The following is a 6,300-nucleotide window of genomic DNA, read 5'->3' on the forward strand; positions in this document are numbered from 1 at the left end:
GCACTTTTTATTTGGTTATGTATTAATGACTTTAATAACTAGTTTCTTATGTTGAAGGTGGTTCTTCCTTATCATTTGTCCGTGGTGTCTTGGCATTATTTTACTGTCTATATAAAATAAAAGATTTTCACCATTCATATCTCCACGGTCTATATGGAGATATGTTGGCTACCTGGTCGGGGGTTAAGGGAACGGTTTGGTAAGAGTCTTGCCATTGTTCAGTGTATAGATCCTGCAAAGGACCTGGGTCAAATTTAGTAGGATCTCCTTCAATACCCACCGGTATTGGATGGCGGGGGTCCACACTCTTTGATCCCCTCATAAGTTAAACTACTATTAAAACTTTAACCCGTCTACTTAGGACTGTATCCCTGCTGACTCAGACTACTTAGCCGAGGGTAACGTCACCTTCAAAAGAGGGGCCTACCACATTATGCATTAACAACTTAATTAATTATCTTTCAATAATCCGACCCTTTAGGATTGTATCCTTGCTGACTCAAACTACTGGGTTGAGGGTAACGTCACCTTCAAAAGAGGGGCCTACTACAATAACTAAAATAATCTCTTAAAATGTGCAAAAGTGCGGAAATAATCAAAGGTTACACTACACACGAGTCGGATCCAAGTGATTCATCTTGTCTATATGTTTTTTTTTTATTTTATTTTTCAGCATTTTAGTTAGTTTTATTTTTCTAGTTTAAAAACCTTTTTTCTAACTTTTTGATTTGACTAGACGTTGAGAATAAACCGATACTAAAAGCTCTTGTGTCCTTGGACGACCTCGGTATCTTACCAACACTATACTACGTCCAGGATGGGTGCACTTGCCCATATGTGTGTTTAGTGTTAGTGAATATCGTGTTTTATAAATTTAAAACTTGTCTAAAAAGTGTAAAAGAGGGCTTAAAATATACACCTAAAATATATTACACTACACACGCATCATTCCCTGAAAAAATTTTGTCTTATAACGGGGTTAAGGTTTGGGTCCAGTAACTAGTAACTGGACACCGATTGAGCACCCTGACTCATTTAAAAACCGACATTTCCCGGGCCGTGAACGTATTGCTTTCAAACGAATAAGAGATATGTTTGAAGGTCCGATGCTATATAGCAACGAAGATTACACGAGGATATGTCTACTGATGCTTTTGGGCCAAGGGTTTTTGGGTTGCAGGATTCAAATGAAATTGATAATAAACTGTTACACCTGGTGGATAATCTGAATGACTTTAACCAATATCCATGGGGTAATTGTTTTTGGGAGAGCACGTATACGAACGTGTATGATATGCACGTTCGTCAAAAGGAAGACGCGAAGGGTTTTTCGTTAGACGGATTTGTTTTGGCCCTTTAAGGTACTTGGGAAATCGTAAATATATTTTAGAGTAAACTGCGATTTTGGTCCCTGAGGTTTTGTCACTTTTGCCGCTTTAGTCCAAAACTCAAACCTTTTGCATCTGGGTCCCTGTGGTTTTAGTTTTATTGCCATTTTGGTCCAAAAATGAAATCAGGTCATATTTGTCTTATAAAATATGGTATTTATTTATAAAAAAGAAATGATCATTTTGCCTCTGTGGAAAAGGACAAAATAGCAGGATTATATAAGACAAATATGACCTGATTTCATTTTTGGACCAAAATGGCAATAAAACTAAAACCACAGGGACCCAGATGCAAAAAGTTTGAGTTTTGGACTAAAGTGGCAAAAGTGACCAAACCACAGGGACCAAAATGGCAGTTTACTCTATATTTTATATTTATATTTTAAGTGTAATGTTCGTTTTAATTTGTACACTAATACCTGTTAAATATGTTAATGCATTACAGATGTGGATTCTAGAGGTATTTCCGGAATTCAAACAAAGGAGGGGGTATTTCAATGGTCAGACCATTTCGAGATTTTTAGGAAGGCAAGAAGGACAAAAGCTGATGAAGGGTAGTGTTGATGGCATCTTAGCGAATGCAATAAAGGTAAATTGCTATATTGTCTCTGAAATTGCTGACAAATTTTATAAAATTATAAAATTTTATAATTTTAAAAAATTAGATTTATAAAAAATTATAAAACCCGATAAAATTACAAAATTATAAAATAAAAACTGTTAAAAGTATAAAATTACAAAATTATAAAAAAATATTTCCTACAGTTAATAGTTTTTGAAACATTTTTATATGAATTTTCAAATTATAATGTTATAACAAAAACTGTTAAACGTTGAAAATTATAATGAATTTTGAAATTATAATTTTATAAATTATAAAATTTAAAAAACAAATTCGACGTTTTAACAGTTTCAACCGTTAATAGTTTTTGAACCATTTTTATATGCATTATGTGTAACAATTTTTTTAAGTTTTTTTTTCAACCTTTAATAGTTTTTAACATTTTTTGTAAAATGTATGGTTTCAATTTGATAGAGACGTGAATATAAACTGCTAAACTTCATACTACCAACTGAGTTTGACGCCGAGACACAGTGGTTCATTTCAAGCTCAGATTATTTGGACCGTGAACGTCAAATTTATCAACCTGCTATGCCGACTGAATTACCCCCTCCAATGCAACATCCAATCGACCCGAGTGAAAACTGCGGCCAGCCAATGAAGGACTTCATTGCGGACTTGTTCGGCGATGATGAAGTACCGATTCAGGTGCCTCAAATGCACGGATTTGCACCTGAAGTACCGGTTCAGACGCATGATATTCCGTTAAACACGGCTGACTTGCAACGGGATGCTGCTCCCGGTCAGTTTTCATCAGGATTTTATTCTAAAGAGCAGCTTGTCTCTAAATTTCAGTCAATGATGTTCTCAAACAACCGGGCGTTGACTGACATGATCAAGTCGGAGTTGTTTCAAACTTTTCGTATGGCTCCGGTTAATACTCCAAGCCACATACGAACACCGATGGAACAATCGCAAAAAGAAGATGATAATGTATTCATCCAAAAATCCCGTTTATTTGGTTATAAAAATCTAAAAATTAATTTATTTAAAAATGTTAAATGTTTCTAACATTTTTTAAAAATTTGTAAGCGGCAGCTGATTCCTATTTTAACTTTGATAAGGATGTGTATCATGTGTCAGCAAATCCTGAAAATGTTACGGAAGAAGCCGTAAGTTTGGGCTGCGTATATGTTTATTTTAGTTATCCATGTACTTGTTAATTTACCTCTTAAATTAATGTTATTGTAGAATGAGCATCCGGAGATGATGAAACTAAGGCGGTCCGAAAGGCTTGTGAAGCCCGCCAAGGCTATGCTATCACCGTTTGTAGTTTACAGAAACATGAAGCGAAAGCAAAAAAAGATAGCAAATGGTGAAGATAATTTAATCAAAACGATACAAAATTGGGCACCAACTAGCGGCGATAGACAACTAACCCTCACAGCAGGCGGCTTTGTTGGTCCTGATTTCTGGGCGGCATTGCTAGGCACTAACGGGACTGGCTGGTTAAGCGATGATGTAAGCAGTATAAATTATTTTGTTAATACTAAATATACTAAATTTTCCTATAAACTTTTCCTAAAATTGTCCAACCTTATAACAGCACCTTTTTGGATGGATGCTACACATGTATCATTCAAGAAATCCATCTGACCGTTGGTCCATTTTACCCCCATATTTCCAGATGCATTGTCAAACTTTGGATCAGAAGTTCGAAGGTTACTTCAACGGGGTTGTCGAACCTTTTCCTCCTCCGATATTTAGCGTTGACGAGGTGTATGTACCGTTATTTATACCATCAATTCACTAGTTTTTAGGAGTTTTCAACCTGGTTAACCAGACCCTTACTATTTACGACAGGTAAAAATTTATAAACGCTGGTTTTTTGTAGATGATTATTTAGTAGTTTTACTTAACGGTCTCTCAAAAGGTATGACTTGAAAATTAGCAATGCTCGTTTTTTTTTTTTTTTTTTTGTAGCTTGATGGGCATGAAACAATTGGAAAAAGGAAGAACGGAAGTGGTTTGTTTTTGACCATTGGCTTCGTATGCATGGTTACTATGACAACAAACCTTTACCGTTAAAGTATCCGTTTCAAATAGTATATGCAGATGACGTGCCACAGCAGTCAGGACCATTGGGGGACTGTGGGGTTTGGGTTTGTATATTTCTAGACCATTTGATTAACAAAAAACCACTAAATGATGGTGAAGACACATGCATAACGGCTACAAGGATGAGGCGCCATCTTTCGAAACTTTTCTACAACTCGCTTATTCCTAAACAATCAGTCGACGAGATAGAAGAGGACAATATTGAATGTATTCAATGATTTGTATTAATTTATATTTTATAAAACAGAATCCATTATATATACTTATTTGTATATATGTTTCGATGACATATTAAGTAGGCAAAACTTCATTTATAATTAAATATTATATTATATTTATTGTGAACACGTGTGTATATATATGTGTGCCCTCACTATGTCAATAATGCCACACCGGATGTCTTACTCAAACATTCCTCATTCCGTGCAACGCACCATTTGGATAAACCAAAATGATCGGTTTGAACATTGGTCGCCAAATATTCTAGATTTTTACTATAACGGCGATACTCCAACTTGCTACTCAACCTACACGGGTAAAACACCTCTCGGAAAAGAATGGTGGGGCGGATTACTTGGATTTTGTGGAAACGGATTTATTCAGGAAACGGTACCTGCGAAATACCTTTCCTGTTAATGATAGTGTTTTTTTTAGTCAAACGGTTACCATATTTTTCTCAGCATATCAATGCATGATGTAACAAGCTAATGTATCAACGGGAGCTTCACAGACGGTTAAGGGCGATGTCGTCAAAGGATTATCGGTGGACAGTAGTCCCGCCTACTTTTTTTAACATGATAATAGAACAAAATAGAGAGGCCTACGGATATGGAGACGATTCAAAAGAAATTTTTCCTCCCTTTTGGGACGTTGATACGGTACGTTGTGAAATATGCTTATTCGGAATGTACGCTTTTTATAAATCTGCAGACCTTTACTTTTTTACATCAACATTTGACAAGGAAATAATAGACTTGTACGTATTTTAATAAATTTAAAAATAAACTTCCTGTTTAAAGAAATTAGAAATTTTTATATTTTATGTTTTATAAAAAAATATTGATTTTTTAAATAATTTGTAACTTTAAAAAAAATTCCCTAAAAATAATACCTTTTCCGGGGCTTATTTATGTTTCAATTTTTTGCAGATTTACATGCCCGTAGCGCACAACGAAAACCACTGGTTACTTCTAAAAATAAATATGTGTTCGCTTAAAATATATGCTTATTTTCCCGATAACTGTAACCTAAGTAATTGCGGAAAAGGATTTTGCATACACAGGAAAATACATCAAATTCTTTTAGAATTTGAATCTCCATTCGTATGGTTTCTGGGCCGTATACCGTACTGGCAACACTCGGGGATAGATAGTGTAGAAGCCTTAGAGTATTGCGAGGATGTTGTGTGGCCTGACCACGGAGCTCATATTGGCCGAAACTCAGGTGTTATCATATGTATGCTATTGGAAAATCTAGTTTACAACCGTTCATTGACATGGAACGAAGTAAACATGCAGGATGCTTGTGTCAGATATAGACGCTACATGGCTGATGAACTCTACGCCGGGCGCTACACAACAACTAATTTTTGAAGGCTGGATGTACGCATTGTAAAATTTAATTCTTATATAAATTAAAAGTACTAATTACTATTGCGGTTACGAGAATTTGTTACATGATTTTCCTAATTAAAACATAAGAAAAAACTAAGCTATTATTAAAATTCTGCTAAATTATAAGATGGACAAATGTCATCCGTTGGACTCTGGGTTTCTATCTCTTTCCCTTTTCCTTTGCCTGATGATTTACGTGAACGAATCTGTGATGGCATTGGATCTAAACAAACGTCACGACCATGGCCGTATGTTCGACACCGCGAACAATATACCTGAACGGGCTCTTCCCCACGAGATAAGATTCGGGTGTTTTCTTTTGAACGGCCAGATTAACGTTTTGTAATATGCGGCGGTAATACACTGCCAAGGCCTTCTGGTATCACCCATTCAGACCTATGAGGCAGGAGATTAATCGGTTATTCATACGTTTTTTTGTATATTTCGTTTGAATAACACGAGAATGCATAATGACTGCAGTCAGGTTCACCCAAAAATCTTGAAACAGCAATCACATGCCCACAAGGTAAACCAGAAACTTGCCAGACACGGCAGCTGCACGAACGATTCAAAAAATCAACGAAACCCCTTTTCCCACCGTCTTAAACAACAAAATTGT

The sequence above is a fragment of the Helianthus annuus genome, chromosome 15 (genome assembly GCF_002127325.2).
Source record: "Helianthus annuus cultivar XRQ/B chromosome 15, HanXRQr2.0-SUNRISE, whole genome shotgun sequence".
In the NCBI taxonomy this organism is placed as follows: Eukaryota; Viridiplantae; Streptophyta; class Magnoliopsida; order Asterales; family Asteraceae; genus Helianthus; species Helianthus annuus.